We start from the raw sequence: 13,387 nt of genomic DNA, 5'->3' as shown, positions 1-13,387 counted from the left end.
CACTATTGTTCGCAAGATTTAAAAAATCAAAAATAAATGCCAATTATTTGTTGGGCACATTATTTTTGGAATATAATTAGTGTTATCTCAGCTTTTGGCAAAAGTATAAAATTGACACTAGGTGGAGTGTGCCACTGCGTTGACAAAATGCGAAACATTTCGTTTCGAAATTACTGCATATGAAGTTTGAGAGGACTGTCGTGTTTGCGACGAGCAGGATTTTAACCAAGTGATTGATGCAATAATCTTATCGCTCCCGGCAAATAAAACTTCGCTTTCACAACGAGTTGCCCTGGAATTGCACTACTTTCAAACCAATGCCATCATCGCCATAAAAAGAAACTAATAATAATGATTTTATTATAAACTATTCCATGTCATGCTTACAGGGAAGTAAACAAAGGAAGATAAATTCCAGCCCCCGAAATTTAGAAAATATCTCATTCCTTTTTTAATTTCTTCTTCTTTTCCGGAACATTTCATCCTAATATTATACTACCTGCCATCACTCTACCCCGAGATTTAGAGATAAAAATTTTTTTCTTTATCAGTTATCTTCTCCTACTTTTGACTAAAATGTGTATAAGTCCTCCAGAGCCATCTAGCGGCAAGTTGTTATGACTTTTTCTTGAAAATCAACTCATATATTACTCCCTATATTCGTAAAATACCAATATCGAATTAACCAATAGATTCGCTGCTGTCTTTATTAGAATGCTGCACAATTTTAATAACCACCTTACAAAGCAATTTAAACCAAATGATTTAAGGTTACTGAAGTAGTTTTTCTTTTTAATCCATTATTGATATTTACTCTATAATATTCAATGTCTTGTTCGATATCACCTCACACATACTATATGCGATAGAGATCCAGGAGTATGGGGGTCAATGAGGAAGGCAGAATTTTGTTCCTCTAACAAGTCCGACAATTTTAAGCAAATGGTATGGTCTTACTAGAAGAAAACAACTGAGCGGCAGATAGTCTAGCCAAGTGCTGTCTATGGGTGTCTCGAAAGAGAAATAAACAGATAATAATTATAATAAATAGTCACATGATGAGGGTGCACTTGTTCTGGCGTTCAGGCAATCACAGAAATCATGGGATCCCATAGACTTTCAGAAATACACGCCTCTAACCGTCACAGCTCTTTCGCCAACCTATGGCGTTGTGTTCAGTGGCAAAGCTGCCACACTGCCGGGTTCACCACAGCGGGAGAGGAATTACCAAGGGTTAGGGGACCTGGATTTTGGATTGGTTGTTAAAGAGCATAGGGGCTCGTTCGTGAATCTCGTGAGAACGGCCCAGAATTTTTTTTTTTTTTCTACTGTATTGTGTTTATGCATGTTGACTCCATGGCTTCACGTTGCTGTTGCCATGTCCTAATCCTGCAATGAGCCCGATTCAGTTAGAAGTGGATTCATCAGACCATCAGACCTTTTTCTAGTCCGCTAGTGTCCAGTTCTGATGCTCCACTACCTATTATAGATGTTTCTTCCTGTTTTCTGCAGGCAGCAATAGTTTAAAGCGAGGTCATTTACTGTTGGTACAACGCCCGATGCATCGCACGCGTCGATGCCCATCACTGTATTCCCTAGTTGAACTCGGCAGTATTTCCCTCACGGTGTGATCAGACGTATGGGCGGACAAAGGTGACACCATTGTCGGACCGTACAATACTGATAATCTTCCTCTCTCCTGGACATCAACTACTGGTTTTTAGCCATAGTTCTTTCACTGACTGGTTGTTTATTAATCTGTCTGCCGTTTCTTATACTCTTGACACATTATCCTTTCAGACATCCCAACATTTTGTTCACTCCGGAAATACTGTGAACTACCGTACGGCCATCAACGTGCATTCCACTTTCAAAGCTCGTCTGCTCACATCGTTTAATTTGTCACAATCACTTGACTTATCAATCATTTGCACGACCTTATAGTGTATCTAATGAAGTACAAATACATTACAATTTAAAAATAGAAATCTTAAATTAAAAGAAAAAGCGCACCTTTTCTCTCGCTATGACAGTGTTCAATATATTTTTTTTCCTGTTATTATTTTTATAATGCATGCACTTTTTAAGTACAAATACGTTCGATGCAGTTACAACCATGACACTCGCACCAAGACAGCCCTGACCTACTATATACCTTATACAAGTAGAGTATTACATAATTTACATTTTTCTATGTAATTTCCCTAATTATGCGTCGTTAAACAATTTCAATTACTCTAATGAAAGTGAATGAATTTTCGTGTATCTATTTATTTATGATATTTTCTATATATTTATGATACTTTTTTTTTTTTAATTCTTTCCTACATCAGGATGCAAAATTTAGTCGCAGTTTAAGGGATCAGTGTGAAAAAGAAATTCAGAACATTAAAGAGATGATTATATTGATCCAGAGATTAACCCACTGCGATGAGAAAAAGAAAAAACCATTGAAGTGCGTGCGGGCTACATTGATTCCTGCCATTAGGGGCAGTGATGTAAAACACTACTTATGATGGGTGGCCGACCATAGTACAAGTTGTGATGGTATGCCTCACTAGTCATGTAGACCAATACATTCATACTTTCTTTCTGTAACGGGCTATACAATCTTTACATTATATAGAAGGATTCACGCCCCTTAGTCATTAGAATCTTTCCAATTATCGCTGGAAAGCCTGGTGTTATTAATAAAGATTTAACCGTCCGATAACACATCTAGTGAACATTTCCAAAACAGGGTTCTCGACAGGTCATTTTTCCTCACTGCAAATGATCTGTCACTACTATAAGCAGCCAGCGATCTGTACGATTAATGACACTATGGCGTGGTGCAGCTAACAGTGAACCGGGAGATTAAAATGCTCGCATTTTTTTTCACTCATTGTTTTGACTTTAAAATAACCACCTGAGGCCAACCAGCGTAGAGAAAATAATCCACACAACACTAATCCGTTAATAAAGGAAATTTAGAACAATTTCCTGCTTCTAATTCCCTACGGAATTATCAAGAATTTCCTTCTTAAACTACAAAGATTGGAACAAAAGTGAAGGTACATAAGAAAACGTATTTATCATTTTAGGATATTATGGTCCTATAGTAAATCTAAAGTGGTTATACGCCACTACGGTTGTCAGTAGTTTGCGGAGTAATGGACTATTGTCTTTGAGTACTTTGTAGAAGTCACCAGGTTTATATAACTTGGTGGTTTGTACCCTTAAGAGGTAGTCACGAGGTGAAAAGCCTCGCTCATTTGACAGATATATTTTTGCTTACATACGTTACTTATTGTACTTCTAAGCCTGACTTTCGCAGGTTTAAATAAAGAACAAGAAACAGTCCTACCAGTTTGATAAATACACACCACATTATTTAACATCTATTTTTATACCATAGACGCTATCTAGAATCAGCCGCCTGGCGAGCTAAGTATGCAATGACGTCAGACGCGCATACCGCAGGTGGATAGCGTGTCATTACAGGTGTATATGTGGGGGGGAAATGGCTAAATACAAGCTATGAAAACACTTCTCTTCGGTTTTCGCGTCATCAACTGGGTTTTTCGAGTTTCATTTCCTGTCTGCTGACAGAAAATATATAGAAAGAGGGGAGGGGAAAAGGGGGAATAACAGAAAACGAACAGCGTTCAAAAGTAATCACTTTCATTTTACACTTTTAGGCATGCGCAGTCCTGTTTTAATGAATCTTGGGTCTGACTGGGTACTGGTGCAATTTACATAGAAATCATTAGAAACTTCGTAAACAGCGCCTACCAGTGCTCCGATGCCAGACAGAGACACTTTGTTTATTTTTGAATCTCCGCACCTTACCAGCCAGATGTAGACAGCAAGGTTACTAAGACACGAAAACACTGTAACCGAGCCAATTGATCAGTTCAGTCCTTCTCAGACAGATACTCCTTCGTTCCCGACGTTTCTTTTCACCCCTTTCCTTCAAGTGGAACTTTCTATTGCTCTCCTGTTGTTTGGGTCGCACCCAGGTATGTCTCAAGGACGACAGGAAGCTTTAAAGAGACGCTTATAACAAAAGTACATGAAAAAAAAAAAAAAAAAAAATCAAATACTGTATTCAAAACGTTGTTTACAAAGAACCAACCTGGAAACTAGATCATAAGCGAAACGCAGTAACTGCAGTGACAGACAATAAACAATCCAAAAGTTATCATTTATTAGGAAGAAAAATGTTCCAAGAAAATTGTTTGCTTTAAAAAATAAAAAAAAAAAAAAGAAATGCTGCCAAAACAAAACACGTATTGTCAATATTTTCAAAATATGCAGGCATGCAACCAGCTTTACCAAGTTTTTTGCGAGTATTCATGTAATTCACCAAGTAGGGCATCTTTCGTCAGGCATTTAGTCACCAATCTATTCTGACTGAAAAGTTGCAAGCCCAAAAAGTCCGCAAAATGCTTTTCTTCCTTCTTTTCGTAGATATTTGAGATTCAATTTCTTCCGAGATGTACAATTCTGAGGCTTTATTAAAATAAACATTTAACGAGATCGTTGGCTAATTCTGCGCTGATAACTCCTACACCTTACTTGGAACATTCGAATCTTTAACAAACTCCAGTTAAGGGTGGTGCTGTCGCCTAACAGGCAGCTCAGTCATCACGTAATGTCGTCGGCTGGTCCTTCCGACAGTTGTCTAGACGACGCGAGACCCACACATGACCGCGAATCACACTTGGTTATACGATAGAGATGTTGATTATTGACGTAGGGGAGAGATGGACTGTGCTATTCCTATATTTTAGTTCTCCCTCTATTGCTAACACTAATTCTGGGGAAGAAAAAAAATAGCAACAACAAATAAGCAGAAATAAGTAAAAAAATGCTCATGATGGTGAAAAATCCAGACTGTCCTACATTTTTGCCATATTAGTATATATAAATGAATTCTCTGAAGGAAGAATTCATTAACAGTTCTCCCTGAAATGTATAATTATCAAAACCGTCTGATAACCCTCCTCGCTTCTGATGGTCAGCTACTTTAATTAGTTTCCCCATTCCATCGACAGATGGCTACTAAATACCGATACACATTCATGGGAGATAATAAATAAGAAGGAAATGTGATAATATATAAATTATGCGGTCAACATAATCATTGACAAAGTGCAGAGGTACCATCATGCAAAACAGAAAGAGAAAGTTGTTGGGCAGCTTCTAAAATCCTTAAGTGGTTGGCCGATAAACAGGATACATCGGCCTGAATGCCTAAGGTCACTGGCCGGTAGAGGGCAATGGACGCAGTTCCACCGATGGTGACGTCATCGCGTCACGGCCTTGCCTGTGTTAGTTGTTTACACTTGAAAAATATTATAATTTCCAGAGATCCTTCCGCTTGCATGAGATTGAAACGTTTGTAAGCCACAAAAATAACGCGGCTGTCTTGAAGTCAACTTACCAGTCTTTTGTCAACACACACACATACCAGCATACCAGCTTGTTGTATTATGATTGAGAAAAACCTGTCATTAGAAAACCACAGGGCAGAGAAGAAACTCCAAAGAAAGACATCCCTGTTTTAAATAAGAAATTCATTTCTACAAAAGAATTGACACATTAACCGCCTGCTTCAGCTAATGTGCTCAATAGAAATTTAGAGTTCATAGTGAATGAAATTTGGAGTTAGTTCATTTTTCATGTCGTAAAGGCGAAATCTTTTCAAAAGAAAAAAAATGAATAAAATAAATTCTTTACCTGAAAAGAATCGTCGGTTTATCTTAAATTACATTTCAGTTATTCACAATTAATGAATACAAATATTTTAAAAATTATTATAATAAATATATAAAATAAAATTAAATAATTTAATAACTTACTGGAATTACTAAATTTCCCAGTTTATAAAATGTACTTTTTCTAAAAAGTCTAAAAACATTTTCTAAAAAAAAAAAAAGTTGAAAAACGGTTCTATAGAAGTGCCATGTTCCAGTCAAAAAGTCGGTGCAAATTCACTCACGAATCATTTAAGGCAAGGTAGTTTAAAAATTAAACTACTGATAGTAGAATCATTTGATGCAGTGCATGTATAGATGAAAGGGGATTTCGCTGTTATTTATGACTTAAAAAAAGGAAACGCCCAACGTGGGGCTCGAACCCACGACCCCGAGATTAAGAGTCTCGTGCTCTACCGACTGAGCTAGCCGGGCTTCGTGACAATTCTATTCACAAATGTTTATTAACAAGTTGACATTCAACTGCAGCATAAATGACCAACGGGATAATTTTCTTAACAGTTTCAGAATAAGAATAAACGATCAAATTTCCATTATTTTTGTAACCCTCAGGAGTTATCTGTGCTGCCCTCTGGAGTCTAGGAGACAAATTCCTTTGTTTGTAGGCATATTTTTCTATTTTTAAAATAAAAAAAATTAATAAAAATTTTCACACTTAATGAATTTTTCTAAGACTTAAAATATTAGAAGCCTATTAAAACCTAAGCTGATTAAAGGGAAAAAAAGGGTGATTTGAGCCCTTATAAATCAATAAAAGTTAAAATTTCAGAGTACTTAAATGCTAAACCAAAACCAACTTTTAAACATGTATTAAAACAATTCTGTCTTATTTCTACTAAACAATCATTTATCTATTTATAAAAATAATCATAATGCATAAAAAACAAACGAAAAAAAAACAGCTTCACTAAGTCAATCGGTAGAACACCAGACACTTAATATTGGGACAGTATGATTCCAACGTAAATTGATTAAATATGAAAATTTTTATTAAATATTTTAAAAATAGAAAAATATGCCTACATACAAATTAATCTGCCTGCCAACACTGCAGAGAGCAGCACAAATAAGTCCCGAGGGTCACAAAAATTATGGGAATTTAATTGTTTATTCTTATTCTGAAACTGTTAAGAAAATTTTCGCCTAGGCCATTCATGTTTCAATTTAAATTATAACTTTTAATATACATTTGTTGAATGTGAAGAACATTCATCGAAAACCCGACTAACTCAGTCGGTAGAGCACGAGACTCTTAATCTCGGACTCGTGTGTTCGACACCCCCGTTAGGAGAAAATTAAATTTTTTAAGCTATTATAATTTTTGCGAAGTACTGCATACATAGCAAAATTACATTCCCTCCAATTTAGGCAACAGATCAATACAGTACTGTAATCGTGTGTAAGTCCACCACTTCTCCCCTTAACAAATATTTATTGTAAACTCTTTTTTTGGTTAAAATTTCCACATTCGGTGCGATACAAAGTTATGAAAAATTTGAAAAAATACGCATGTTAATAACAAATAATTGGGCAGATGACTGAAAATTCCTCAAGTCCACATCAAGTTTGTTTCTCTTGCTGTTGTTGTAGGGTTTCAGGCACATCAGCAACTTAGGCCATACTGCGCCGTATATAATGTCTGTAAATTGGGTGAGTCTGTGGTCAATTTGCTGTTTAGTGGACGAAAAATCCGAGTTTCAAGGAGGAAAAACCATGCTACTTTCGCCTGACACCGATTAATCCAGCCACGTTGTGAAAAAGATTCAAAAAAATACGTCGCGTAATTGACGGGATTCAAACTCAGGTCTTTTCCACCCGGTGTGGGGAGGACGGCGATCCTACCAACTGTGCTACCGCAATGGCATTTCCTCTTGCATCGACGAAACTAAGACAATGAGTCAATCGGAACACTGGGTTGTTCCTTAAGCTTAGATTTCAGGAACCAACAAAACCAATCAGAAAAGCTGATAATGCCTATGGAACGGTGAAAGAACGGACTCGAGAAAGTTCTGCTTTTCGAATAGAGCGATGAATGTAATAAACAAACAACACTGACTTAAAAGTCAATCGAGTTATTAAGATGGAACGTCAATTTCACTTGTTAAAAAACTTATGGGACAATTACAGTTGATATCGTGTATGTGTGCTATATGCTGTAACATATTTTTAATGAAAAACAAGACATTCCTACTAAACCACGAATTTCAGGATGTGAGTGATGAAGTCAATACAATATGGTTGATTACTCAGTCTGGCGTAGCTGAACTTATGATGAACTTCGCTACTCAGAAATTTTATTTGAAAAAAGCCAATAAAAGTTCCGCTACTCGGAACTTTTATTGGCTTTTTGCGTTCCGTGGCTGAGTTAGTCGATTTCAGGCGTAGATAGCAAGATAGATAGTTGCCTGCTATGCTGGATGAAAAAATCCAGCATAGCAGGCAACTCGACCAGAGAATACACGCAATTTACAGACACAATACACATGGGTAGTTGAAGTGACTTTCTAGGTGACCTTAATATAATACTCGTTTTTTTTTTTTTTGTGTGTGTTTTTTTTTTTTTTTTTTTTTTTTTGCACGTTCTAATAATAGAAAACGAACTCTGATAACGGTATGCATGAAATAAACGTACGATATTTCTACATTGAGTGGCCACTTTATTAGGGTCACCTACCTAACAGCAGTAGATCCCCTTTAGCCCTCAGATCAGCCTGTGTTTCTTGTGGCATAGATTAAAAGAGATATCGAAAGCGCACCACAGGGAAGCTGCTCCATGTTGACTCAAATGATTCCCACAGTAGTTGAAATTCGCGGAGATGGGGGAACCCCTGGTGCCGTCAGACAACTAACAGTAGTTGCAAATTGGATGGCACTGGATTGCAGATCTCTACTCCGAAAATCTCGTTCCACCGCATCCCACAGGTGCTCAATTTGATTGAGATATGGTTACCTTACTGCAGTGGCTACCCGTTTACACGGGGAGCCATTACTGTAGGCTGAATTCATTCATATGTAACTGGAACTAGTTTTCTGGCCTTGTGACATGGTGCTTTATCATGATGGAAGGATCCATTCGCAGATGGATACATTGCATCCACGAAAGGATGCGCCAGATCAGAAACTATTTCCAGATAATTTTTTGGCATCCGCTGGTATCAAGGAGTTCAAACATACAACCTAAAATAATTTATTTCTAAATCTATTTATTTTCACCGTCACTAGTAGCGTTAACACTTAGCAGGATGGGTCGATGGGCTTGTGTTTTTGGCCATATTATGGGCTTTCCGTCAGCGTGAAACAGCAGGGACCAGGGAAACGTTTACAGGCAACGATTTGCGAACCCTATACTGTCCAGTGTTGGTGTTCCTAAGGCTACTGTAACCCTATCTTTCTGTTTTTAGCTGAACGGAGTGGAATCCAGTTTGGTCATCATGTGCGATACCCCATCTATGACAAGCTACAATGACGTGCATTCTGGAATGCTATTTCACACATACAGCTTGGTATGTATCTGCCCGTTGCATTATATCGCACGGTACAAACAAATGTTTTTACTCAAGGAGAGCTCCATTCCAGGAAAATGGAATGTACCGAATATAGTTCCCATTCAGCGTATGGTACTGTGTTCGTGTTACTGTGAGACGTTATCTCATGTATGGTTGTTTTTGTTGCCTCGAATACTTCGGTGGACCAGGTACTATGGTATGGTAGTTTACACTGAGTTTTTATCGTGCTTTATGTATATCCAACGCTTTAATTTATTTCGTCCATGAACATGAAGTTCATGGCCGAAAATCCTGGAATAACTACACGGGAGAGGGTCTACTCCTTCCTTCTGTTTGAAGTCGGCTAAATGGCTGAATTTCTCTAGGCTCCCTCGGGATTCGAACCCAGAACCTTTACAAACGAGAGACAAATGGAAAATCCATAATTATCACGGAGGAATGTAATTTTATGAGCGAACAGATTTGAAAAATAGGCGAAAACTATGTGTTGCGAATCGTGGCGCCAGTTATTCATAAACTTTTTTTATTACTTATTGCCTTGAGGGCCCTGTCTACTCTTCTCTAAGGCCAGGAAATCAAATTTAGCATACTTTAATTATATCTACTATTTCTGAATAATTTATTACTGTGAATCATTTTATTCCACTACTTAAGCAATGAATAATTTTTTCTCTACCGATTTTTTATTTTGTGACCTCAAAGCGAGATTCACGATTCCACCAGAAGTCGCACGCACAATTTAAGAATTACTGTCCTAACAATACCAAAGAAGTCTCTTGAAAAATGAACTACAGTATTCAGTTTAATCCAAACAAACAAAAATTAAAAAAAGGTTTTTTTTTTTTTTTTTTTTAATATTTTTCATCTGGCCAAAGATGTTTTTTTTTTCCTTAACAAGTGTAGAGTTGCTAATGCGTCTGTTGGAATTTCTCTGCCAGTTCCGTACCTTGTCGTGCACCTTTTCTTTATCCACTCTTAACGGATGCTTCATGCAAGCGGCCACTGACAAGTGACAGGAACACGTGTTGGCTATATTTCGAGGTAATGACGTCACCTTGAATGTACGTGCTGCTTCTCTTATGGAAAACACGCAGCATGGATTTTCCACAGATGCTCATCGCACACTGCTACATCAACGCTTTAAACGGGAAAGATTTCTGCTTATCTTATGAGTGGAAAGATAAAAACATCCCGCCTGAAATTCGTGATTACAGTATCCATTATACAAACAATAACACTCATTCAAGTCTCAATTAGTACTCGTAGTAAAACCACCAATGTGAGAAAGTTTCTAGTCTTTGAACTAAAAGTGAAAACAAACTTTACACAGTGTCTTTTGATATACTCTGACTGTTCTGTATAATTAACCGAAAACGTACGTTTCTTCCTGAAAATAAATACTAATTATCATACAGCACCTGTCAGGAGAGGTGTAGACCATGCGTGTCCTGTTTACCACCAAAACTTTATACCGAGAAGAACTAATTTTAGAAATATTTCTTCTTAAATGCGGTGTGCGTTAAGGCATTATATACCAACCATTAATACATACACACTTCTGACAATTAAATGTATTCAAATGAGAGTTCTCAGTCTTTCAACAGCGAAATCATCAGGAAATGTTTCAGGTTTCGTACTAATGTGACGAAATATTACGTACATTGATCTTAGAATTACAAAAAATTTTAAAGTTAAAAAGAGGAACTGCGAAAAATGAAAGTTAGTTCAGTAAGAAAATGAGAGAATATTAATTTTTCAAGTAAATTATATATGATATTTAGCAATATCTGGGAGAGATTGAGATGAAATGAGGCATTATCTTTAAGTTTATAAAAGATTCTTTATATACGCCAGTGCAGCCAATAATAAAAAAAAAAAAAATCGCTGTTTGTTTCTGCAAACTCGCTTCTATTTTACATATGATTCCCATTTAGGTTTTCATTGCATTGACATACATGCTGCTGAGCCTAATGGACTGTAAGACTACCGGTACATTTGAAGAACACGTTTTGAGAACGTCAACAGTCGATGATGATTGCGGTATAAATGGGATTTAGTGGGTTTATAAGGGAAATTATAAAAAATACTGCATTTTTAGAAATGTCACCAAATAGCAGTACAATTGTTTATCATAAAGGTCGTGTAGCAATAGTAATTAAGATTTAATATATATAATTATTCTAATATTTATAAATTTCCTTTAATTTTTCATATGTGCCCAGCGTGAGATGGAAAACCAGTCCAATACTGGATATATTTTATTCGTAAATTTTATTCATAAGTGAAACAATTTTTTTTTCAACTATATATAGTAGGGAAATTTGTCAAAATAGTTTACAAAACAAATAGTTTTTAATATAGTTTGATCTGTTGAATTTATAATTTCGTGTTGTGAATTCTTCCATCCCAAGGCTGAATTTACCGAAGAACAGTGGCGCAGTTGCTCCAGATCCCCCAAGATCGTGGGGGACCAGGAAAATTGCAATTCCTATTGTTGCATGGTTCAGTTGCCGGCTTAACTGGATCGATTTTCTAGCCTTTTGTCAAATCCTTTGAAAAAAAATATATATATATTGAAAGATTTTTTCTGGTCATTTTCAAAGTTTTTTTCGTCTTTTTTAAAGGCATAATTGGAGGGAAATGTCACGTGATACATTTCGAAGGCATTGTCCACCTTACACGCCACTTCACACCCAGCACTTTCGTTTACTGACTTCAACGATAAGATCAAAATTACTTTGTTTGCGATTAGGAATATAAAGGCACACGTTAATGGAATGAAGAACAGGAATAACCATAAAACCTGAAGGATCATCTGAAAATAAAAAATAAAAAAAAAAAGTGGGAAAGAAAAAATATATACTTATGAACACGCCCGTCACCAGAGCCACCACAAGAGCAAAGATTTCAAGGAGCAGTTTCCAAGAAAACTGATTTGGGGAAGTGAGGTTTCAGTTATTTTCTATGGAGTTACGTATTTAAAGAAAGGGCATATGCAAATGATCCTTGGATCTAAATGACTAAACAAACGCCATCCAGTGAGATGGCATGCTTGTAAGGCTGTTGTGGTAAGTTTTTGCTGATCAGTTCAATATGGGCAAGCCAAGTCAGCCTGTTTACTGCATATTGATAGTACATCAAAAATGGCTCCACTGTTTTAGGTGTTTAAATACCACTGCATTTTCTGAAACTAAAAATGCGTTTCGATGCAACTAGGACATTATTTTAATTGTACCATTTGCTGTACCATTTTAATGATCTCCATGATGATAATTTAGTGGGCTCGCCATTTATCATTCGACAGGCAAGGTCTGGGGTTAAACACACTCAGCGACAGGCGGAATTCAATAGAGGCTTCTTGAAATGTGTTCTCCTAATCATCAATTTATTAAACGGCAGTTGCTTCATTTTGAAGCACAGGTAAATTAATAAACTAAAATAAACGTTTGTAAATACCTGAAGTAGAAACAGAAAAAAAAACAGTAAGGAAAGGGAAGATTACCGTACGCTTCGCAGAAGTGTTACGGCTTTCAACAACAATTTCTGGAGTTTTTTGTTTTTGTTTTTTTTTTTTTAGACCGGAAAAAACTGCACAGGACATATTAATCACCTCCACGTAGCGACTTGATGGAAATTACAAAGGTAGAGGAAGATTGCTATTGGTCCGAGTACGACGTCTGAAGAAGCTATATTCTCTCAATTACTATTTTCTGGAGTCAGGCAGATTGCGACAGTACAGCGGTCTCTAGAGAAAGCTGCGTTATGCTGATTGGGATTGGTTCCCGCCTGTCTGTTTTGAATACACAGTGATTTACGAGGGATTGTGGGGGATTGAATGGGCGGTGCATCGTTCAGTTGGCTGGTTAGCTGTCTTGAATTCTAAATGATCTCCTGATGCAGTCAGAAGTAACAAGGTATGGCGTTTCACGGCATCTGCGAGAAGTATACCTCTAACCTTAAGAGGCCTAACATCTTTTACGTTCGCACAATCGCTTCCAGAGAGAGAGAGAGAAAGTTCATAGAATCCGGTGCATTCAACACAGTCCAGTTGCCAAAACCAACAGAAACATTGGCAGGTTTACCGTTTCTCCCTCTTGAATTGTCCTTTTCCCCGTCTTC

General features: G+C 37.0%; 1 non-coding gene across 1 annotated transcript; it reads right to left on the bottom strand.

The window, feature by feature from the left end:
* Positions 1-6,103: 6,103 nt before the first annotated feature.
* TRNAK-CUU (transfer RNA lysine (anticodon CUU)) lies at positions 6,104-6,176 on the bottom strand. The gene has a single exon. It is a non-coding gene; the product is annotated as a tRNA-Lys (tRNA).
* Between the last annotated feature and the right edge of the window lie 7,211 nt (positions 6,177-13,387).

The sequence above is a fragment of the Mastigoproctus giganteus genome, chromosome 10 (assembly GCF_048544385.1).
Source record: "Mastigoproctus giganteus isolate SK-2022 chromosome 10, ASM4854438v1, whole genome shotgun sequence".
In the NCBI taxonomy this organism is placed as follows: Eukaryota; Metazoa; Arthropoda; class Arachnida; order Uropygi; family Thelyphonidae; genus Mastigoproctus; species Mastigoproctus giganteus.
The sequence above is the reverse complement of the archived record's forward strand: the minus strand, read 5'-3'. Positions and strand labels throughout refer to the sequence as shown.